At 40.5% G+C, this 24,909-nt stretch overlaps 1 protein-coding gene across 5 annotated transcripts in view; it reads left to right on the top strand.

The window, feature by feature from the left end:
* LOC106976242 (E3 ubiquitin-protein ligase RNF113A) overlaps nt 1-24,909 on the top strand; it is a 503,753-nt gene that overhangs the window by 471,627 nt on the left and 7,217 nt on the right. Inside the window, exons 1-2 of one of the 5 annotated variants that reach the window (XM_027072315.2) lie at nt 11,163-11,263; nt 14,035-14,086. The exons of 3 other annotated variants lie outside the window; for them this stretch is intronic. The gene's annotated coding sequence lies outside the window, so the exon portion shown is untranslated. One more of the 5 variants, XM_027072316.2, reaches the window with a different exon arrangement.

The following is a 24,909-nucleotide window of genomic DNA, read 5'->3' as shown; positions in this document are numbered from 1 at the left end:
GTTGTGCCAAAATCTATCTACCTGATCCCCTCGGAACCATTGAGCATCGGACTACAACCCATTCTTAACCCCAAACTAGGAAATCGAAGGCTGTCTCCTGTACATAGGTCATTTGATGTGAGGTGAGGTTGGAGTGTAACTCCCACTAAGTGGGTATTTCGAAGATAAATAACAAAAGGGATTACTGAGGTAATTGATGCAGCTCCAAGACTTGGCTAGAGAGGCCCTGAAGGAAAGCTGAGGACTGCCAGAGCTCCCTAAGATGATAATTAACTTAGGAATTGCAAGCTGTTGGAAGGACCTGCCTGAGGCCCTTCCTCTTTTGTACTCAAAGAAGGGAAACCTGAGGAATGCTTCTGGAAGCTGGGGCAGGCATAATTCTCCTCTAGAACCTTCAAAGATCAAGCTGCTGCAAGACAGAGATTTCAGTTCTTTTAATTTATTCATCTCCAGAATTGGGCAGCCAGTGATGGAAACTGTGCCTTGTTATTCATTGTAGTCAAAGCAGGTACTTACTGTTTTAAGTGAACTCTACAGAAAAGTACAGGAAGACCGGCAAATCATGGTCTTTTTTCATCTGCCTTAAGCAATAGCATAGTGTAGACTAGTGTAGAACTGAGGCAGAAATTGCAGGGCCCGATGGGGACCAAATTTAAGATCAGCTGCCATTTATTGAGTATCTACTATGTGCCAGGACTGTGAAAGCCCTCTAAGATATAATCATTCTGCAGTAAGACGGGGGCTATAATACCCTCTGAGAGTTGTTCTAAGGATGAAGGGACTTATTTCACACAGTATTTATCATCTTATCTTCCCTTATGATTGGCAGCAATTACTTTGCCCTTGTTTCATCCTCACAAAAAACTAGTGAGGTTAACAGGTGTCCAACTCAGGATATCATTTCTCTCCTCAACTTCAACTCAAGGCCTCATGCACAGAAAATAATAATAGTGCTACTGAATTCATAACACATCGTAATTTGCGTAATGCATTCATATATGCTGTCTTCTTTAATAATCAAATCCTACTTTTGAAATAAGAATTAGTCTCTCCATTTTAGAGATGAATATTTGAGATGGAGAGCCCTCAAATGATTTATTTGTTCAAGGTCACATGATGAAGATGGACCTCAAACCCATCAAGACTCACTGGTGCCTTTAGATGGAAAAGGCAGTGTCCTTAAGGTTATCCATGTAATGGCACTAAATTAGCCTCCTGCTCCGAACTCAAAATACCATTCCCCTCACCTGACATGGCCCTGCAATCCTGCCCACTAAGGTTACCCATTTGAGCTACGGCAGTGAGTTTCCAAACGGTCCTTGTCAAATAGGCAAACATTTCCCAGAGAGGGGTGGCATAATGAGCCAGTACATCTCAAACGTTTCCATGTAATGGAGTCACATATCACGTGTATGTGGCTGTATCAGGTTCCGTGGCTATTGCAACAAATAACTGCAAACCTGGTAGCTTGCAACATGAATTTGTTATCTCACAGTTCTGGAGGCCAGAAATTAGAAACCAGTATGAGTGAACTGAAATCAAAGCACCAGCAGGGCCCTGTTTCCTCTGTGGTTGCAGGGAGAGTCCGTTCCTTCCCTCTTCCAACTTCTGGTGGCTGCCAGCATTCCTGGGCTGTGGGCCTAGCCGCATAATCCAGAGAAAGCTTCTCCTCTCAAGATCCTTAATCACATCTGTTGCCTGTTAAAAAACAAAATTCAACCAAGTGAATTTGAAGGTCTAATTGGCTTTGTTAAGCGATTCACGAATCAGGCAGTATCCCATCTAGCAAGTAGGGATGCTCCAAGGAGTTGTACAAAATGAAAGTTTTTTTTTATAGGTAGAAGGGTGGGCGAGGAAATTGTTAGCAAAAGAAAAGAAAGGATTGTTCTCGTTCTCGGTACCTAGATGCCCATTCTAAGGCTGGGCCCTTCTCACTTCAAATGGCCCTGCTTAGTGCCTAGTTCCTGAGAGTGAACAGTAAATATTATAGGTTATAAGAAGTTCTCTCCCGAATGCCTGTGTCTACCTACCAACCTCCCCCATTTCTCTATTTCCAGAACTCTTTTCTCCCCATCCTTCAAGGCCTAACTATAATTCTTAATCATGAAGCCATTCCTGATCTCGATTGCTGAAAATAATCTCTTCCACCTTTTTCATAGCATCTTATGTGACTCTTTTATGTGACTGTTGGATGGCATCTATAACTTTAAAAAAAATATTTAGTTATTCTGAGAGAATAACTCCTCTGCACATGGAGGAGGGGCAGAGAGAGAGGGAGACAAAGAATTCCCACCAGCTCTGCACTGTCAGTGCAGAGCCCAACACAGGACTCGATCTCATGAACTGTAAGATCGTAACTTGAGCTGAATTTGAGAGCCAGATGCTTAACCAACTGAGCCACCCAGGTGCCCCAACATCTATGACTCTCTAGCTTGCATCGTAGTAACTTACGTGTAATTTGTCTCTCTTCCTAAATTCTGAGCTCTCTGAGGTCGAACCAGTCTCTCACCAGGACCACCATGATAGCCTTCCAAGCTTTACCTTCACCCCTCCTCACCTGCAGTCACACAATCACAGTGAGCTCTATAAAATTAAAATCAGATTATATTATTCCCCTGATAAAAGATTCTGATAGCTTCCTGTCACACTCAGAATAAAATCCAAATTCCTTCCTATGGCTTGCAAGACCCTGCAACAATTGCAAATTCTCCCCAAACCTTCAACCAGCCAATGCTACCTTCAGTTACTCTCCCCCAAGTGCCCTGCCTATGTTGAATTAGAAGGCGCCCTGTCCTGGTAGACCATTATCAAAGGCACCCTTGCCCTGGGCTCTTGCAGCCTGTGCCAGAGCACACACCTTCCTAGGCAGGTGAAGCCCAAGCTGGATCCTATCCCCAGTTGGGCCCTGTCTACTGAACACCTCTCTGCGGGCCATGACCTGAATTTTTCTAGTGTAAATAAATCCCTTGCTGTGATTCTAAAGATGGAATATACGCAAGTAGAAAAGCAACTGTAATCATGTGTGAAGGAGGAAGTTTATAAGGATGTTCGTTACAGCATTATTTGGAATGGTAAAAATCTTCAAATGAACTAACCACCTAAACAGTTATTAGTAAAAAAAAATACTGAATTATGTTAAGTCCAACTGCAGAAAACTAAGCAAATGTTAAAGAGTAATAAGACACTTACTGTCTAGGGCTGGAGGACTAGGGGGAAATGAGCGTGACTGCTGATGGTTATAGGGTTTCTTGAGGGTGGGGAACTTGTCATGATGGTTGCATAATTCTGCACATACAAAAGAGCAGTCAATTGTATGCTGTAAATGGCTGAATTGCATTATATTTGAATTATATCTCAATAACGCTGTTAAAAAGAATATGATAGAACTGTGTGATAACCCTGCAATTACTTTTTATTTTAAATAAAAACGAGTTATAGGACAATTTAAATATAGGGTATATTTTCAGCTTTAGAAAACAGGGTATGTAACTATACGCACATATGCAAATACATTAATGCATACACACGCACGTGCAGATTGATTAAAAGAGAGGATGGGGTGAAAATGCCGCCCTGGATGGTAAACTCTGGGTGGTTGGATTGGTGGAGAGATTGAAAGGGGATTTCATTTTTTATTCCTAACCAATTAGGGATATGTCAGCTGCAAGTTCTTGAATACCTGACAAACTGAAAACAAACAGAGGTTAGTTTTCTCCTCCTAACAAGAAGGCTGGAGATCCATCGCTGCCTGACTTGATGTAGGGACTGGCATCTCTGAGATGACCTTGGCTTTCTCTTATGCCTGTGATGTGATGGCTGCTGAGTCACTTGATATCAAAGTCAAAAGTTCTTAGATTCTCCGGGTCCCTGACACATTTTTCCTTTTGCCTTATCACCAGAATGATGTCATATGGTCACTTCTAGTTGCCAGGGAAACTGAGAAAGTATTTTCTTCTTCCAGTATCAATAGTGGAAGGCATGGAGAGAGATGGGGGTAGGAATAAATGCTGGGTCGGCCAACCAGAAGTATCTACCCCAGTGTGCTCTAAGTATACCACAACTGGTATCATTTGCATCTTTTCCAGAAGCCTTCATTTTTTTTTTTTGGTAGCTAAAATAACAGTAGTAATAATAAACTAAATCCCACCACCCAAAGGTAGGCATTATTACTATTTTGATGTCTATCTTTTCAAATTTCTCTTTATTTCTCTCTATATATAATATCTGTATATCTGTGAATATGTATATATATGCAGAGGTATATATGTAATTTTATATAAATAGTATTATACCCTACTTATTATTTCCTAACCTTTTTCACTCAAAAAAAATCATAAGATCTAATGTCAATGCATATGGATAAGAGACAGCATCCTTTTCATTGTTACATTACTATTTTATCATTTTTACTGAACCAGTTCCCTGCTAACAAACATTCATGTTGTTTCAGATTCTTCCCTGTTGTAAACAATACCTCCGCAAACATCTTTGTCTGTTTGGGCAACATAGTACTAGTGTCTATCTCCCTGGGATATAGCGACATTATTATTGAAACTTAAAAAAGCATATCTACCATTGATATGAGATGCTTTAAGCGATCATAAATAAAATCAGGATTTCTCCTTTATTCTCTCTTCCTCACAATAATAAAGAACATTTGAAGGAGAGTATGCTAAAATATTTAAAAATATCAAAAACATTTCAAAAAATACCTTAAATATTGCCTGTAAGGGAAAAACTGAAACCATGAACTCACTTCTTTAGTTGTTTTAAAAAGGAGAATTTTCATGTTATTTATACTACAAAGGAAAGAGATGACATTAAGGTTTGACACAAATTGACAAAAGCCAGATGATGCAAACTGAACACTATCCCTCTACCCAAATTCAAGCTTTTTAAAGCCAAGATGGTTTTAACAGAAGAACTATGCTCCAGTCAATTAAATTATATCTTTAAAAGATAGAGTGGTGACTCCATAGGACCGTCAAAACCATATCTAGCATTACATTCTTCCGTGGCAAAGACTCAAAACATTTTTATGAACACACTAAAGGAGGATAATGGAAGAGACCTTGCCTAGTTAATGGCTAGGGAGAGTAAGAAGATTCTGGCAAATTTGACCCACAGAACAATCCTGCAGCTGCAAAGGCAGATAAAAAGGAGACATAAAACAACTTTGCAAATAATCTGCCCAGACGTGTCTGCATTTTCCTGTTCACAAATACCCTAGAAGTGAGCAGAAGTAGGAGAGAATAGACTGCCTGTAAAGAATCTGTCTATAGGCACATACCAACTACCATTAAGAGGAACACACACCATTTGTTCTTCAAGTGAGTCATTCTGAATGAGTCATTCATTATTTGAATTTGCTTTTCTCCAATGCTATTGTCTATTGACCAATCTTTGCTAGTTGCATTCTTAAATCTATATTATTTGTAAGGGACCTACCCAGATTTATAATAGGTTCCTCTTCAAAAGCTTCACCACCTTCCATTGCTTTTGTTCTTAACCCCTACTGACCCCACCTCCACTCCCCACCACTACGTGCACTCAGAATTGAAAACCACAAGACCCTCTCTAGGATCCTGCCAAGATGGCAGATTTAAGAGTAGTAGAAGAGCCCTGTTATCAGACATGATAAAACCAGTTGTTAATTAATTAATCCAAAGTTAGTTCAAGTGGTGAATGATTTGAAATAATATTATACTTGAACATTTATCTTAATGCACATTTACTTCATGTGTGTGCTGATGCAAGAGGGAGGCCACTTCCTTCTGTCTGGATTCTCTTTGGAGTCCCAAGTCTTCTTTCTTATATACATATCCAGAATGCATTTCTACATTCTGGTTTCTCTGAGGAAAATTAATGATACTTGCAAAGCAATTTGACAGCCAAAAAGCTGTCCAGCTTTTTGGATCGTTTATAGTTGTCTTACGCACTCCTATTTCAACAGCCTACTTTTTTAAAAGTTCACCTGTATCAAGCCTTTCTAAAGCACTCAACTTAATTTTTCATTGATATAACCCTTTCTACCTTCATATTTTGTCTGATATTGTAATATGATGTTAAATGACATAATTATATCAACAAGTACAACGACATAAACAGGTTTGGAAACAAACTTCAGATGAGACTGGTTCTTGGTCAACATTCAGCTCCACGGTGAGGAGCCATTAGCATTCATTCTGCAGTGAGTTTTGTGCAGTAAATAGAGAGCAGTGGCTAATAGGGTAGATCTAACCTGACAAAGCAGTTAAATCGGGACTGGTTAAGAGTTACTGCCCATCTATCAAGCTATAAATTTTAGAGTCTGAACAATTTCTGATAACTGGCAAGAAACCCAGGACTTAGCTGCTTGCTACAAACTCACTATGTGACCATAGACAGGGGTGATATTAAAAAAATGTTCAAGGGGTACCTGGGTGGCTCGGTTGGTTGAGTGTCTGACATCCACTCTGGTCGTGATCTCATGGTTCACGGGTTCGAGCCCCATGTCGGGCCTGGTGCTGACCGCTTGGAGCCTGGAGCCTGTCTCAGATTCTGTGTCTCCCTCTCTCGCTGCCTCTCTCCCACTCCTACTCTGTCTCTCTCAAAAATAAATAAACATTTAAGAATAAATAAACAAAAATGTTCAAGAATCATTGGCCAGGATAGCCTGCACACTGTCCAATTAGAATTCATGCTGGCCATAAACAACCTGTAAGAATATGCGTGTTCTAGCTGGAGATTAGCCCTGACCATAGATAAACTGGCATGTTGGGCATTCTTCACTTGTAAATGAGGGAGGTTGGTCAAGCAAAGCTCTATTGTTCCTTCTGACTCTGAAATTCTTCCATTGAGCTATATGCAGCTCTAATTAATTTCCTCCTATGGGATTCATCAGTTCTCTGATTCAATTGTTTCTTCTTTCTTTGGATAGGTGCTGTCTCAGAATTGTCACTGAGACAGACTCTCATGCGCAATAACAAAAAGACAATAGCAAGGGAGGCATGGATGATAAGATAGACATTAACCATAAATACAGAGCATATAGTATGTACTTTATATGTGCTACATTAAAAAAAAAAACATTTACCTTCACATACTCACATCCTCCTTCCTGATTCTCCAGGAATTTGTCTTCTGCATGTTTCATTTTGTTTTTAACCTGGGGATGACGCTTGTTTTTATGCCACGCTTAGTTTACACAGATTGGAACATGTTTTCCACATGCAGGCTTCTTGTTTGCCAACAAGCCCAGCTGTTGGGGGGCACTGAAGATCACCCAATTACAGAAAACAATCTTGAATACCTTTTCATGTCTCCCTCTCCTACCCTAGAGGATCTTTTCCAACAATTGCAATTCTAAGGGTTTCTTCCATTTACAGGAAACATTTACTCCTTTATTGTTCCCCCCCCCACCCCCGCCCCTTTCCAACTTATCCTAAAAGAGTTTATCATTGAGCAGGTAGGGGGCCCTTTTCAATTGCCTCTGACTTACAGACCAAGGGAGGGGGGTGGGCAGGTCCATCTGATTAGACTTTGATTCTGCACTCCTTCTACAGGAAGACAGGACACAACAGATTTGAACACTCGCTTGGGGAAAACGGTGCGCGCACACACACACACACACACACACACACACACACCAAAAAATCTCCAAACTACTTTACAGCATTGGTTCAGGCTCCCGTATGCCAGGTCCCAGCCCATAATAAATTTTATTGCAATGTTATAAACTCCTGAAAAGAGGAACTTGGAATAGAAGTGCTGACACGAGCTGCCAGACCCGCGGCACTACATTCTTGTGGGTTCTGTCCTGACATCAGCGCACATCTAGGGCAAAACCCAAATACTAAAATACCCAAATAATGTGTTGCCTTTCAGATAGATTCCTTTTCTCTCAAATTAATTTTAGTAAAATAAAAAACTAGGTGGTCTTATCAAAGAGAAATGGGCACTCTTGCAAACAACACATGACTTCGTGTGGAGTCGTGGCTTAGAGCTCAAAGAGTTTTTCAGCCTAAGTTAAATTCATCTTGCAAATAAAGTGCCTTTTTTGAGGGGGGGAGGGGTGGGTGATTATTCATGTAAATGACAGCTTTATGTACTATAATTACAGTCATTAATGAAGGCACAATTACTTTATCATACATTACCAGGATCAAAGAAGGTCTCTTAAGAATCAGTTGTCAGTATATAGAGTCAATACAGAAATTAGACCAAATACGAACTGGAAAATTGTGCTTAAATAATGCCCCAGAGGTTAAAGAAACAATGAGTTGAAGTTGCAGAGTGAGAAAATTAAAAAGACACACTAGAGGTCACTGTTGCTACTTGAGCTGAGGTTGTATCCTATCTATTTATCTATCTCTCTATCTATCTGTCTATCTATCTATCCATTTTTGGTAGCCTGTGTGCATACTGGAAAATCTCGAAAAAGATCAACTACCTTAATTAAATTTTAAAAACTCTATCATGGTATTTTTCCCTCTGTTGTATGTTGGATATTTAAGATAGAATTTGAAAAGAAATCTGAATTTTAAGGATTTCTTTCATGATCATATCAAATAATTCATCCCTGATGAAAAACCTTACCCCCATTTTGTGGATTTTGAAAATCGCCTTCAAACTATTCCTTCACTTGGATCCAAAAGTAAAAGTAATTGAAGAATTCTGTTTGGTATTCCTCTCCCTAATAGAAGGAAATGATTCCAACTCTTAACATTGTGCAAAAATGTAAGATTGTTAAGTATGGACAATATGTTGAGTCCCATTTTTCAAACTCTATAGAGAAAGAGTCTCTTAAGTATGGCAGGTTTGTGGAAAATCTTGGAAACAGGTCATGGGAATTGTTAGTAAAATATTCCAATTCTACATACATAAAAGGAAATTATTTTAGAAAAACAACCAATGTCTCAGGTGGGCCATTGCAAACATAATGAGTCTAACAGAAAGAATTCCCTTTTTTGCAGCCTTCAGGAGACTCGGGTCCTGTCTTTTCCCACTGAGTATGTACTCAGTAAGTACATACTGTTGCTAGAGAAAAGGAGCCCATCCATTCCAGAGACCCAAAGCCCAGCTTCTGAGTGTCTTAACAGAGAAGTTAAAAGCTGAATGGTGTATTCCAATAAGAGTATCATACCACTGTCAAAGTTGGGATTCAGTATTCTTCCTCTTAGAGTATTGGTCTTAGATATGGGTACTGGTAATAGGAACATCAACAAAGGTATATGGCTATATTCAACTCTAGGCCTTGAAACATTTTCAGAAAGACGGGTCACCCTAACTCCCCTGCTTTCTGGTCTTTGCACATGAAACACATCTCCTCCCATTTGATAACACAAGGCCTATACCCAAAAAGAAAAAAAGGAGGAAGAGCGAGAAAAGTGTGAAGTTTCCTTTTCTAAACCCCTACTTTGCTCTGCATTGCGTTATTTGCTTTGTCCATGTAGCTCAGTCCTGGGAGTAATTAAGGTTCAAAGGCCTGAGTAATAACTCCTTAGTAACTAACTGAGTGCTTGCTACAAGTTTCATGGGTGTGGGTAAAATAGATTTGGAATTTAATTTGAAAATTTTAAGAGAGGATTCTGTATATTTAATTGTATTTTCCAGGGGGTGGGAACTAGTGGGAGGCTCAGAACCTCGGTGTCAATGAGATGGAAGTGTCTGGCCCATGTGAGAGTGCAGCATATGGGGGAAGGCCATGTGCCCTAGATGCAGGGCTTCCTCCACAGCCCAGCTGGGGTGAACTAGGGCAAATTCTTGACCTTTCTAAGCCTAATTTTTCACTTGTGAAATGGAGATCATAATTTCTGTCTCTGCAGGCAGAATTACATAAATTAATGGTTGTAAAGTGCCAGGCCTAGGGCTTGGCACGGGTAAGCACTCAGTAAATGTCAGTTGTCATCGTTGTCATAGGGGAAGTTCACTGGACTCCTTTGCACCTATCAAAGAGACACAGAAGCTATGTTTACATCCACAAGCAGGTTTGAAACAACAACAACAGCATAAACAAATAACAGTTGAATTCAACAGCTTGTTGTTTGGGAGAAAAAAACAAACAAACAAGTTTTAATTAACAGTTGTGTCGTTGTTTTTCCGAACAGTTTTGTGTATACAGATTCAAATGTGGACTTTAAGGAAAACAGAACACTTTACTACCATTACAGAACTATTACCATAATTTCTTTGGTTAAGAAAATTACGTACATTTTGTTAACCAAAAGAAAAAAAGACATTAAATGTGTCTGTGTTTTGCACAGTGTAACTATTTTTTTGAAAATGCTCTATAATCTGCAGGCTGGAGGGTGGACTGGGGTTCATTGAAGTCAGCCACATGTAACAACAGCCCCAGACTTCTCACAAGGTTGAAAGCCACTGCCCTCACTGGTTCTGGTTGCAATTATAATATGCAATACATTTTGTTTTAAATGGAAGCTTTTATAATGAAATTTGGAAGCCCACGTCATTTCCCTTTGCTTACTACAAAAAGAGAATTTGAGGGCAGACAATAAAGGAAATGGCAGGGAACTATTATGTGACCTTGGGCAAATCGCTCAGTGGTTAGGCCTGTACACACACACACACACACACACACACACGCACGCACGCACACACACCCTTAGTGTTTAAATTCTTTTGCAGAGCTATGTCAAGCAAAAAGTGGAATGGAGATTTAGCAATTCTATGGTTATTGTGAATAAGGGATATTTGATCAACTTGAATGAATAATTGTTACCAAATTTTCTCATTAACCAAGAAATTGCTAAATCTTGTGTTATAAGAAGTACTGCCCGGGGTAGGGGAAATGAAGGGTTTTCTTCTTCACTTGGGCGTACAGCTGAGAATTTAGTCTGTAGTTTTGTCCACTGGTCTCCCTGGAATGGAAGTCCCGGAATTTCCTTTCAGGCTAGATTCAAACATTTTCAAAACCGTTATTCTCAGTTAACACCCTGGAACATCACTTCTGAGGTGACTTTGTTTAATTAAACAGGACTTGGGCAGAAATACAGCAAGATGTTTACCACTTACACGAAGAAAAAAAAAATCCAGGATCCTGTCCCCAAACTCCCAAATGGATAAATAAATCCCGCACTCCCAACTCGCACTCAGACTCGGCTTCGCCTGACCGCAGGCAGTTGCTGACTGCAGGGAGGAGTTGGGCGCTGGGGGAGCTGTTGCACGTACGTAGCACGTAGCACGGAGACGTAGCACGGAAGGCGGAGCGGAGGAACCATGGAGTGGTCCCATCTGAGCTCGTAGTGGGTGTGACTACCTTCAGGTACTGGTTTCCCCCTTGGCTGATGCAAGGTTGCCTCATTACGGACTCTAAACGCCAGTTTGACTTTGAGTATAAATAGAAGGTCACAGCTCTAGGGGTAGCTCTGCGGAAGGAGACAGCAAATAGGAGACAACTGGAGGGGCTTTTCCAGGGAGCTCTTTAGTGTGGGCCTCAGGCCGAAGGACAGAGAGCAGGCACGCCAGAAGGGACACTGGGGTTGACACCCACCGTCTCCTTTCGCCCAGCTCATTAATTTAGCCCGTGCCTTTCAGCCGCCTGATGCGGTGAAAAAAGACCTCCTGCCACGGCGAGATGTCTGCTTTGCACAGAGGCCTGGATTCTGCCCTTTCCTCCTCAGGAGTTCAAACGAGTCACTTCTCTCACACCGTAGAACTTTTGGGTGCAGCAAGGCAAACGCGTTCAGATGTTTTCGTGTCTTGGGACGTTATGGGAGGTAGGAGGAATTGAGTTCCCGGACCTCAGGTGCAATGCACAGGTCCACGGCAAAGTCTTTCCACCCCAGGATCCGTGGCCAGACCTTCCTTGTCCATGCTTCTCAAAGTTCAGGCCACAGATATTGTTAACAGGATCATTCCAGAGCCCCGTTTTTAAAGGTACGGCACACTGGGCCTTACCCATGATTCACTGAATCAGCGTCTCCGGGCATGGATCCCAGGAATCTGCATTGTAGCCACCTTCCTGGTTTTTGTTTGTTTGTTTTTTCCTTTGCACGTTATTATGTGAGAAATAGGGCCAGCTGCCACCAGCTTTTAGTCTTAATAAGGGCTAAGCTCTTAGCTTAGTATGGACCCTCTCTCAGTGGCTTATGGATTGAGCACTCCTGGGTTCCACTCATATTAAAGGACATTAGGAGAGGGTAGTTTATCTCATGATTTACTCGACAAGCATGATTCTGAGGGAGTGGGGCGAAGAGTGTTAGAGGTATCAAGAAATTTTTAATCTTGAGTGAGACAGAGACAACATCTGTACCTTGGCCACCTCTCCCGTCGTGTGTGGGTTTAGTCACTTCTGCTCATCACACATCTGATTAGAAACACAGCCACAACCAGCGAAGCAGTATTACAAGGTAGGTTGTCAGCTTGTTGTTTTTCTTTAAGCCACTCTGTATATTCTGAATTACTGCTTTGAAAGAATTATTTTTAAGTGGTGAGTTAGATGTTTTCACTGCCATTGTTCTTGTGATTACTAGAAACCCAGGACTTTCCACTCTAAGATTGTTTAAAATCCTTACATAAGAAGCAGGTGGACTCTATTGTTATGTATGCCGAAGGGCACAAAGGAAGATACATAAAATTTTAAATACCCAAATTGCCCACTTTATGCCATATACCTCTTGTACCATGTATAAAAATATATATGTATATATATAATAGGAAAGAATAAAAATTTAAAATAAGTATATATCCAGGTTAAGGAAAAAGCATACTGCACAAAAATGTCTTTGTATAAATGCTGAATAAGATAGGGTAAGGGGATATTTATAGTTCTGCAGACGACTTAATATTTACTGCACCAGGAATTCATCCATCCTTCCAACTGGCTTGAGAGGCGTTTGAAACCAATAAAGCATATTTGTGTCCAAGCAGGGAGTGGAGTCCAGGCCCCACATAGCAGACCTGAGATGTGCTGGCCCAGGGAGCTTAAGTGATGTCAAATGTAAACCACTTTTCAAAAGCATGTTATCAGGTCCACACCAGACTATCCATTTTGATAATCTCATTCCATTTTTCATTTTATTGTTGAAAGGAGAAATAGATTAATGAGAGTCCAAATCCCCCTAGAAAGAAAACCTTCCTTATAAGGCATGTCTGAAGAGAGATTTGGAAAAATTACTTACTCTGCCTTTGTTTTGCCAAGTAAAGTAACATTTAGACCATTTATATTTGAAAAATTCTTAACCCAGGTCAGCATGGCCTACTAGATTGTATCTAGAGGGAAAGAAATGAAGAACAACTAAAGATGATGATGATGATTTGTTTAGGTCAGTTCCAAATCTTCCAGACCTTGGTTCGCCAGTGTTGATTGACCGCTTGCCAATTTTCAGTTTGTGTGTATGATGGACATTTGGGGACAAACCCCATGATCCATTTCAGATACAACAAGAAAAAAATTGGCCCCAAATTGCATTTGCAAATGGTGTACCACATGAAAGAAACATTTGTCTGAAGAGAATTTTAAATGTTCAGCTCTTGGATATACAGATATATTCTTGCAGGTATCTCAGAACACTATAAGAAAGCTTGCCAGAGAATGATAATCAGAATCATAGCAGGGCATAAACAGAAGAGAACAGAAGGAGACTTAGAAATCATCTTATCACATTGGTGACATCGTTTTACAGATGAGTGACCAGAGCCTATAAGGGTGGTCCCCGTGATTTCAAAAAACTTGCTTTCATTAGTCTTTCAGGGCAATGAGTCAAATGATACTGTGGTAGCTCCAGGAAAAAATGTCAACGTTTGGAAATTCTTTAGCCACTCAGAGTTGGAACAAGAGCCCCGCTTTCCAGACTCCCAGGCCAGAAGGCTGCACTTGAAAGGATAGGAGGCTTTTTTTTTTTAAATAATTCCATTTTGTCAACCAACTAGAAGACAATTTTGCTTAGATGCTCAGTGGAGGTGTAGTAAAGTATTGTTTCTGACCAAATGTTCCTGTCCTCAATGAGGTTATAGTAAACAGTATTCCTGCCCTAAACAAATTTATTAGCCAGGGTCATTTTTAACTTTACCACCTCATTCTGATTTTCACAGCTGCTTCTCAGAAGCGCTGGCACTGCCATTGATAATCCAAGCTTTCAGCAAGGTAAGCTCCCATTTGGCTAATAACATTTCATTTGGTTGACAACAGGCTAATAACTAGATCTTGCCACACACACACACACACACACACACACACAAGCCATCGCAATGCCAGGCTCCTGTCAATTGAATTAGGAACCATTGGTATAGACAGATAATCAAGGTCACAGGAATTCAGAAGAAAGAGACGTTATTGTCTTTGGAAAAGAGACTAACTAGACGAGATGCGGCTCCATTATTTACCATAAATAATTAGGGTACAGTCCTTGTGGGTAAAGAGCTGCACCGTACTTGATGGATCGTGTTCTATTCATCTTACTACCAGTGTTCTTTTTTAGGCATTTTTGATGTCTGCATTTAGAGCCATTGGGTCTGTTGCCTCCCTTCTCGTGGGGCATGGGGAGAACGGCTGATACTTTATTTGTTCCCGAGAGCTAAAAAAACACATAAAGCCAGCAGAAACAGAGAACATGGTCTCTAGCCTTCCAGCTTCAGACCCCCGTCTTGGGTTGCATCGAAGCACACCACAGAAGCAGTCCTGGCCAAGCACACCACTTGAAACAAGCTGGGGAAGCCCCTGCTGGGCCAGGAAGGGATGCCGGTCATGAGGCTGAAATCTGGCCCAAAAGGGAGGCAGAACCTTGGATGGCTCTGCCAGGAAGGGACTGTGTGTGCTCTCACTGGGGTGAGAGCTCTGCCCTGCGGTTTGGTGAGTTGAGGTGTTGTGCACCTAAGGCCCTCCCAGTAAGCTGCCTCCCAGCAAATGCAAAACCACACTGTGGCATACACACCCCAGCAGAAGGAAATTAATTAAGACCCTGTGCTGACATTCCCTTCTGAGCTCACGCCACCCTCCAGCTAGGGCCACACATCACTCTGTGAGAGAGCAGACACAGCTGTGGGAGCTGTCTAGACCTGCTGTGATTAAGAAGGGCTCTGCTGCCTTAATGTCGAGTGTGTTTTCTTATGTCAGTATTGTCTCCTAGTTTTAGCATGACTGAATTGTCAAAGGTTTTTGGGTGGGTGTTTTCCCCCCTTTTTTTGGCCTTGCCTGTGAAATGACACAGTCTTCTCTTTTCCTGGTTTCCATTATATTCCATTGTATGGCCATGCACAGAGTAACATTTTTTTTTTAAAGTTTGTGTGTTTTCCATCTAATACCATGCAGTAACTATAATGCATAAACATGTGTTTAGGCACTTTGGAAAACATTTTTAAAATTAAAATGCCTCATGTCAGTCATAGGCATGCAGTACCAAAGTGTATATGTAGCTGATCATGTGGATTATGTATTCAGAGGAAAACATCTTTATAGTTATTGTGCATGTTCCATAGCCACTTTTCATAGTGAACCATCTCTGCATTAAAATAGCATTTTTATTTTGTCAAGACAGTTTTTAAATCAAAGCTCCTTTGGACTTAGTAGGTGTGAGCTCTGTAAATATCTATAGTCATTCTATTTGCATTTTACATGCATTCAAAATGACTCTCCCTTAAAAAAAAGAAAATGACTGAAGGAACATTTGCTCTAAGTTGAAAAACATTCCACCTCAGAACAGTCTCTTGTAGGCTGAATGATAGTCCCTTTGATATAATGGTTCTTAATGAAAATTGTGAGGGATTTTTCTGCTCTAAAAGCCTCAAGGGAGTTGGGCGGGAAGGGCACAGGTCAGCAGTAAGAACAACACCCCTCCGAAGAGGCAATGACATTTGTTCTCCTGTCCTCAAAGTTTGTTCCTTAATTATTTTAGATATTGTCTCCTTATTGTTTTGAATGCTCTCCCTAAAAGGAAAAGTCACTTTTGCACAATGCACACAATACCCAATGTTGCTAAAGGACAAGGACCAGCCTTTGGGACTGAGCCACTTAAGACTGAAAATCTCCAAGCTTATATTTCTTTGTCATTGTCAACATTATTTTTCAAAATTTGAAAATATGAACACCAGTTAATTGACCAAGATTCCAGGTATTTAATTAAAACTTGATGAGTTACAGAATTTGTGGGGATGGTAAGCAAGTATTGCTTGGGTTGTGTTGTCAAAGGCATTCAGGAAGAATTCCATCCAAGGCATGAATCTTAATAGGTACTTCATTTGCCCAAGCTGGATTTTATTTTCATACAATTTTATTTATCACATACAGTTGTTTAGATGAATCCTTGAGTAAATATAAAACCATGTGAACTCTGTTTACAACACATCTTGTGCCTAAAGGCCCTGACAATGAATAGAGACTCAAAGATGAATGAAATGACCCCACTTTCAAAGATGTACTGTCTAGTAGGGGAAATAGAGAACAAAGAAATATCTTACAGTGTAATACATATAAAATCTCATTTGTGTCTATACAAAAATAGCCTAGAGAAGGGAGTAACTGATTTTTTTTTTTTCTGGAGAAGTCAATGAAAAGGTAAACCTAAGCAGGATCATAAAATGTAAATAGTTGATTGTTTCCTTTGCTGTACAAAAGCTTTTTATCTTGATAAGCTCCCAGTAGTTCATTTTTGCTTTTATTTCCCTTGCCTTTGGAGATGTGTTGAGTAAGAAGTTGCTGCAGCTGAGGTCAAAGAGGTGGTTCCTCTAGGATTTTGATGGTTTCCTGTCTCACATTTAGGTCTTTCATCCATTTTGAGTTTATTTTTGTGTATGGTGTAAGAAAGGGGTCTAGTTTCATTCTTCTGCATGTTGCTATCTAGTTCTCTCAGCACCATTTGCTAAAGAGACTCTTTTTTCCATTGGATACTCTTTCCTGCTTTGTCAAAGATTAGTTGGCCATACATTTATGGGTCCAATTCTGGGTTCTCTATTCCTTTGGTGTATGTGTCCTGCCTTGATGATAACAGTTGTGACTAATGAATGGATAAAGAAGATGTGGTGTATATATGTATGTGTACATACGTACATACATACATATACATACACACAATGGAATACTACTTGGCAATGGAAAAGAATGAAATCTTGCCATTTGCAACAATGTGGATGGAACTGAAGGGTATTATGCTAAGTGAAATAAATCAGAGAAAGACATATATGTTTTCTCTCATATGTGGAATTTGAGAAACTTAGCAGAAGACTATGGGGGAAGGGAAGGGAAAGGAAAAAGTAGTTACAAACAGAGAGGGAGACAAACCATAAGAGAACAAACTGAGGATTGATGGAGGGGGCGGAGAGGAGGGAAAAATGGGTGGTGGGTATTGAGGAGGGCACTTGTTGGGATGAGCGCTGGGTGTTGTATGTAAGTGATGAATCATGGGAATCTACGCCCGAAGCCAAGAGCACACTGTATACACTGTGTGTCAGCTAACTTGACAATAAATTGCATTTTTTTTAAATAATAAAAATAAAATAAAATGTAAATAGTAGTGTGCTAAGGACACAGGAGGAAGATGGCTTATATACCAGGAATAATATTTAGAAGAACATGGAAGAGTGAAACCAGTGAAAGAGAGATTGAGAGAGAGACCATTGCAAGCAGTTCATTGTTACAGAACATGAGTGGGAAGGCATCGGGGGTGAGGCTGACCATGCTTTCAGGGCCTAAATCACGGAGAGTCTTTTACGCAGTACTAAGAAAGTTGGCTTCTAGTCTGTGGCACTAATGAACCATGGCTGAGGTTTAGGCTTTAAGAAAGATATCTCCAGTGGTACTTTGGAGACTGGATTATGAATTTGAAGGGAGAGAAACACGGATGAGTAAGGCTATTTGTGAGGCCATTATATAGTCCAAACAAAAGAGGATGTAGGGCTTAACTAGAAAAGTAGAGACAGGAGAAAATAGAAATGACAACTATTAAAAAGGGGGGTTGGTAGGTTGAATTTGGAGAGTCAGAGAAGGGAATGAGCCATGATGACTTTTGATCCTTAGCAAAGAAGCCCAATGCAGCATTTAAGGAAGGGTGGTATGCACAGATGCAGGTATTAAGGGTAGTCTTAAAATTGTTTTCAATTACTCATCACTAGCAGTGGCAATTTTGTCAACTAGTATTCGGATTCTGCCTGCATCTTCTGTATTCAGGGGATAGGGAAGTGGCAACGTCTATAATCCATGACTGCACTTAGCAGATGCCTGGAAAAAAAACTGGTAACTCCCTAGGAGGCCCTATGAGAACAGCCCAGAAATTACAGTCAACAGAGTTGAGCCAGAGCTGGCCCTGGCCAAAACAACCAGTTAGAATAGGGGAAATTCAGTAAATCATTCGGTTATGTGGCCTATGTAATATGGCCCCCTACTAACTCCAAACCTACAAGAAAGATACACATACACATATAGAGATGTACACAAATACATCAGAATAATTTGAAGATTATTTTAATAAATTATTGTATATTTTGACTGTCAATGCCATGTTCATGGAAACTAAAATGATCTTAATATAGGAGGAACCCACTTATCTCAAAAGCAAGCATTTGTTTCGGATATATTCTGAAATGCTAGCATTTGTTAGGGGAGAATTTTCTACTGGATATTTTTCTAATTTCTGCCCTTTGTCTGTCTGCTCTTGTCCCAGGGGTCTTAGCCTTTTGCAGTGCAATTATTCTCTGAAAATAATGAGTGTATCTAGCTGTGCCCTGGGCACAGTGTTGTATTTTACATGGTTACATCATTTATTCCTCCCAACAACCTACAGGTTGAAATTGTTATTACCCCAATTTTCAGATAAAGAAACAAAAGCAGAGAGGTTAAATGACTTGCCCAAGATTACATAGCTAGCAAATGTATAGACACTTCAATCCCAAGATGTTTGACAGCTTGTCCAAGTGGTCTTAGCCACTTTCCATGTCTGGTTCACTTGCATTTACAGATGAAGCAGGTTTTCTTGTGTACAAGACCAAAACTCAACCCCATCAGTCATTATTATCAATCATTTTTGTCATTTCATAACCTCAGAGTTTAAATCTGTAGTCCTGTGATCCCCTACCAACCCAGGAAAACCTAAAACAGTGAAATTGCACTTGCCTGGTCTGGTGACTTTACACCAAGATCCAGCTAAACTGCATGAACTGTCAAGGCTAAAACTAGGACTTCTATCTTAGCTAACACCTGCCTCTCTCTCTCTCTCTCTCTGTTGAAATATAATTAGCTGCTCTTCCTGGGAGAGACTGTAAAACTGAATGCAATTAAACAAAAAGAGAGACAGCAGATTTTATAGCAAAAAAAAAAAAAGTAATTTGGAAAGCCAACTAGATGTATGCATATTCAAAAGTAGCAATTTCACAGGCAAGGCAAACCTCCCTTATTTTGCAATAATGTACTGTGTACTGACTGGCAACCACTGTAGCCTTTTGCACATGCTTGGGACTCTATCCTTGTCCACTGGTACTCACAAAATGGGTTTGGTTGAATTAGGACATTTAATAGAACAGCCATTATCTGGCTGTGGTTTCACGTTAGTCAAGGACCACAATAAGCAGGTGACATGTGGCATACAGCCCATGACCCTTACTAGCCAAATGGCCCAGTGAGTGCAAAGTGTGTGTTACAGATACTCAGACAGGCTCCTGTGCTGTAACTAAAGGTGTGCAGTGTGGGACCAGTTGCCTCGTTTCTCTCAGTCAGTTCTCCGGCTGTGAAATGACCATGCTGATGCCTGCCTTACTTCCCTCAGGAGAACATGGTGAGATTCAGAAAGGGCTACAAACAAATTGTCTGTTTTATTCAAGTTTGGCTAATGAAAAGCCTATAATACAGCTCTTTGTAGAAATGTATTCATTTGTTGCTGAACAGATACTAGTCCCTGAGCACAGTTCTAGGGGAAGACCCAGTTACTTACCATTAATTAAAATGACTCATCACTTTCCTAAAACTGCATGTGGGAACTGTCAGTGTCCAAAAGGTAGATCATGAAATAACCCATGGCCCAGTCACTAAAAGCTGAAAAGATTTAAAAGTGCCTCAGAAAAGTTCACAACTTAGTTGGAGAAAAACAGTTAGTCAAGGCAGATGTGTAGTGCAGGTTTGTAGCTGGGGAGAGGCGGACTTAGGGAGAAGAAACGCAGAAAAAAATTAAAGCTAAATGTTAGCCTCATCCTAGAACATACCAGCCTGGAGATACTCTGGGTTTTATTGAACACTTGCAAGGTAGCTTTAATTTAGCACTGTATTTTGAAAGGTTTGCTATACCAGTGATCTTTCCAACATTGCTTGTGTGTTTTTGGCTATGCCTAGAGGCCTGCTGTGGACTGATGGATGTCCAGGTGTGGAAAAGGATGCTAGCCATTTGTTTGCACTATGGATTTATTTCTTTGCACTGTCTTTGCTCCTCCTAATTAAAATAGTAAACATTATTGTACTCAAAGCTTAAATAGCCCCCTGGACATGAGAGTGTTATGAATTAATAAGTAGAAGTAAACTCCTTTAATACGCCTCTTCCTCATATCAAATCTTTCAAATGCAAAGCCCATTTGCAATAAAAATCAGAGAAATGTAAAAGGCAACCTGATACTGAACATGAAACCAAACTCTCACAAAAAGCAACATAACAAGCAGGAAAAAAGGAATTTTGAAAATTATCTTCCAAAAAAAAAAAAGAAAAAATTATTTTCTTAAAGAATTCTGAATCCCCAGGGCTCTATTTTCCCAGGTTAAAAAGAAGACTATTGTAGGCATTCTGAACTAGGTTACTGAGTAGCCATGTGTAGCAGGCCAGCCCCTGGATGTCGTGCCCCTGTTAATGAAATCTGGATGTGCACTCGTAAACGGACCTGGTGAACGGTAGATGTCAGCCATTGGGTGATGGGCAATCATCAATCATCCATTGTCAGTTACTTCTGTCCCAGTGAGTAAGCCTTTATTTAAAGCATAAAGTAAGAATGTTGCCAGACCACAGGAACAAGCCCTGAGCTGTTTGCAGGTGCTGCTATTCACAGCTGCCAATTAAACCCCTGACATTTCCATCTTGGCCATGAAGCACAGCATATGCTTTTGACATACCAGTTTTTTAAAACAATATCATCTATCTCAGATTATCAATACATATGTCTTATTCTTTTCCCATGCTTACAACATTAGGCTTTTAAAAATATCTTGTTTTAGAAGTAGAGGAAGGAGAAACAGAAAAACTCTAGTGAACTGAATTATTAAGATGTACACATAGCATTTTCTTGTAACTGGGGAAGTGACCAGCATTTTAGATGTGGAAAGTCATCTGTGATGCCTAAATATACATGGCAGAGACTTCTTTGAAGATTTCAACTTTTGGTAATCTTGTCCCTACCTTTCTTTCTGAAAATTTTTCTTATTCTCTGGTAACCAAATGCGACCTACTCATCTCATGTAATTCAGTGCTGTTAGAACTAGGTATTAAATTTTTGATTATAGGACTACATTCCAGTTCTTTTCATTGGGATTCAAACATAAGTATGCCTTGTGTTGGAAGAATTTTGTGAAATTTGCCAGACTTTTTATTTGGTCTCGATTGTAGGTCCATGAAAGGGTGTACTCCTATGCAGAGTTTGCATGATGCCTTTACTTCCACGTATTTCCAGGTTGGAGTATAAAAGCATGCCACCACTCTTGAAGGATTATAGATATTATGGACATTTCATCTATGAATACCATGAATAGGAAAAAGAGAGAGAGAGAGAGAAAGCTCTACATACACCTTTTGGGAATATTTCCCATTTTTAACTGATTTACCCATTTTTCTAGCTCTTGGTAAGGGATGAACTTTGGTTACAAACAGAAATTTGAAGTAAATTATTCTTGCTGATCAGTGTTTAGAAAATGGGGCACCTGGGTGGCTCAGTCAGTTTTGCATGCAACTCTTGATTTTAGCTCAGGTCATGATCTCACAATCCGTGGGACTGAGCCCCACGTTGGGCTCTGTGCTGACGGCGTGGAGCCTGCTTGGGATTCTTTCTCTCCCCCCCCCCCCCCAATCCCGCTCACACTCTTGTGTGCTCTCTGTTTCTCTCAAATAAATAAACTTAAAAAAAAAATGAAGATAGGTTCTGTGTGGTTTTATGTTGTTTCACAAGAATTAGGTCAAAATCAGCTGTGATTGGAAGTGTAAGTCTTTGTTTTTCTAGGTCCAACAACAGACTTTCTGATCTGAGACTGCCTCGGCCTTTCTCCCCATCCCCTGTTCATCTGGCAGAGCTATACACTTACTTCCACGTTCTGTGGAATCCCCGATTCCCACTGATTTCAGGGACTTCTGTTGGGGAAAGCAAATCTGACAAAGCCAGGGTCTCTCTGTCTTATTTTGTTTTATCATGGTAGAAATTTGACGTTATTTTCTCACTTCTCAGCAAGGGAAAAGTTGCTATACTCTTTGAGGGAGGCTCAGCCGACTTTCATTGTAAAAAGAAGAGAAAATTTGTTACTGCTGTTTGTGTAACAAAGGGCTACTAAAGGAGCTATCTTCTAATAAAAAGATGGCTTTGCTCTGTAAATTAATTTTATAATAAAAGCTGCCCTACGAATATATCGAATGGTGAAAATCTGAAGTAAATATGTTAGCATATCAAGAATACCTGTGTGTTTGAAATGAAAATTCGATGACTTACAGTGCCCTTGAGCCCTTGAGCCATATGCACACGTATTTCTTAACAGAGCTGAGGATGCTGTGCAGTGGCATCAGCTTTGGGCTGCTCAGTTGGGACAGTGTCCACAGGCTTTGAGATAAAAGTGAAAGGTTGGGCCACTTACCTCCACCGATACCAGGTGTTCCAGGTGACTCTGGTTGTAGCAGTAATGAGAGCGATGATGGCAGCAGTAATGCTAATAATAACAGTGATGGCAGCTACCATTACAGATGGCAGCTTTGTATGGTGGTTGAGAGCACGGATTCTGTAGGTAGACTGCAGATCCTGGCTCTGGCACGTACTAACTCTGTGATCCTTGGTAGATTGCTTAACCCTTCCGTGCTTCAGCTGCTTCCTCTGTAAAATGGGGGTAGTGATAGAAGCTACCTCATTGGTGCATTGAATGCTTGGAGTAGTACCTGGCATTGTACTACAAGAAGTACCACTAGAGCATTAAAGAAATGCTGGGGCGCCTGGGTGGCGCAGTCGGTTAAGCGTCCGACTTCAGCCAGGTCACGATCTCGCGGTCCGTGAGTTCGAGCCCCGCGTCGGGCTCTGGGCTGATGGCTCAGAGCCTGGAGCCTGCTTCCGATTCTGTGTCTCCCTCTCTCTCTGCCCCTCCCCCGTTCATGCTCTGTCTCTCTCTGTCCCAAAAATTTAAAAAAAAAAAAAAAAAAAACGTTGAAAAAAAAATTTAAAAAAGAAATGAGTATGCCTAGAATAGAGACTATATCATTATTCCTGTTTTTCATGGAGGCAGACTGAGGCCATGTGAGGCTTCCAAGCCAGCAATTCACCACATTTTAGCCTGGGTTGGTGTGACTTCAAGACCAGCGTTCTTTCTGCCGGTCTTCCAGGCTTTCTATTGTAGGCATCATTTCACAACTTACACCATTGATCGGAAAGGGGTTGAAGAAAAGAGACAGTGTTTGAAACTTGCAAAATGCAGGCACTCCGGAGTATCAGAGCAACAGAAATCAGCTAAAGACAGGGAACAGTAAACATTTTCCCAAAGCCAGAAGGTCAGGTAGTCACCCCACATAATGCTCCTGAATGAATGAACTCATTCATTTATTCAACAGTTATGCGTGTCCCCCACCTTTCTGCACAAGGGGCATCAGCCTCACGTGTAGCCACTTAATGAGTAGCAGGATGTGTTTTATGTGATTTTGTCAAAGAAAGAGGCCCACGATAACTTTAGGAAATGATACTAATGAGAAGATGCCAGTATTTTTTCTGGCAGTTGAATCCAGTTTGGTAAATTCTGGGGCTCTGTCTTCTCCCCTTCTTCAATGTCTCGAGGCAGAGCAAGCTGGCCACAGAACGAGGCAAGGGCAGTCTGTCCCAGGGCTGGGTCTCATCAGTACATTTGTGTCTCTTGTGGTTGTCTTTATCCAGCCTAACTGGTATTGTTTTTGGCACTCTTAACATTATGATGTTATGTTTCAAGTGTTTCCAAAACTGAAACACACAAGGTCTTTCATTTCCTTTCTGCCTACTAAGATTATTTCAGCTCCACACATGCAAAGCAGAGTATTATGCAAGAAATTAATCATATCAGAGCAAAGTAGCTACTGAAAAATTGCCAAACACCATAAACATTGGTCAAAATGGAGTCCAACCATTTGCACAGAGAATAATTGAAGCTATGGATTCACTTGGGGTAACTAAGCAACTTTTCATTATGAATTATAAAGCTTTTCAAACATAAAATGATATCTGAGAGGAGTGCATTACCTAAAAGGTTTCGATAAGCAATGAAAGGAGCTTTAAAATATGCAGCAGGGATCAATCATCCAGCTGTATAGCGTTACTTATACTTTGTGGCGTCACCTACATTCCTTGATAAACAATGTCCCATAACCTCCGAGCATTCCCATTATTTTCGTCAGCACCCAGACACAAGAAGTGACAAAAATGTCAGATGATGTTTTATTTACTAATATAAAACAAGTTCTCGTGGAAGTAGACATTCTACGACAATGGAGGTTTATGAAGCACATTTCCCAGCACCAAAAATGATTCACGTTGTCCAGGAAAGATAAAAAGCCTGCTGTTAGTGATGAATTTTAATTGGAATGTTACTCATCATGGGCATGAATTTCTTTCATTTGGGAGATGACATGTCCTGCTTCTGTTGTGGAAGGACAGTTGAGTCTGCCTGAAAAAGAAAAGGTAGCTAAAACACACTTTTGACACCCAAAAGGAAGTTGTCCTGGTGTCACCTGCCGAAACAAGTATTCTGATGTCTTCCAGTCATCGCTTTGCAGGCGACGTTTTTGTCAGTTACATGTAAAA

This window comes from Acinonyx jubatus, chromosome A3 (assembly GCF_027475565.1).
Source record: "Acinonyx jubatus isolate Ajub_Pintada_27869175 chromosome A3, VMU_Ajub_asm_v1.0, whole genome shotgun sequence".
In the NCBI taxonomy this organism is placed as follows: Eukaryota; Metazoa; Chordata; class Mammalia; order Carnivora; family Felidae; genus Acinonyx; species Acinonyx jubatus.
This window is presented reverse-complemented; position numbering and strand designations above follow the sequence as displayed.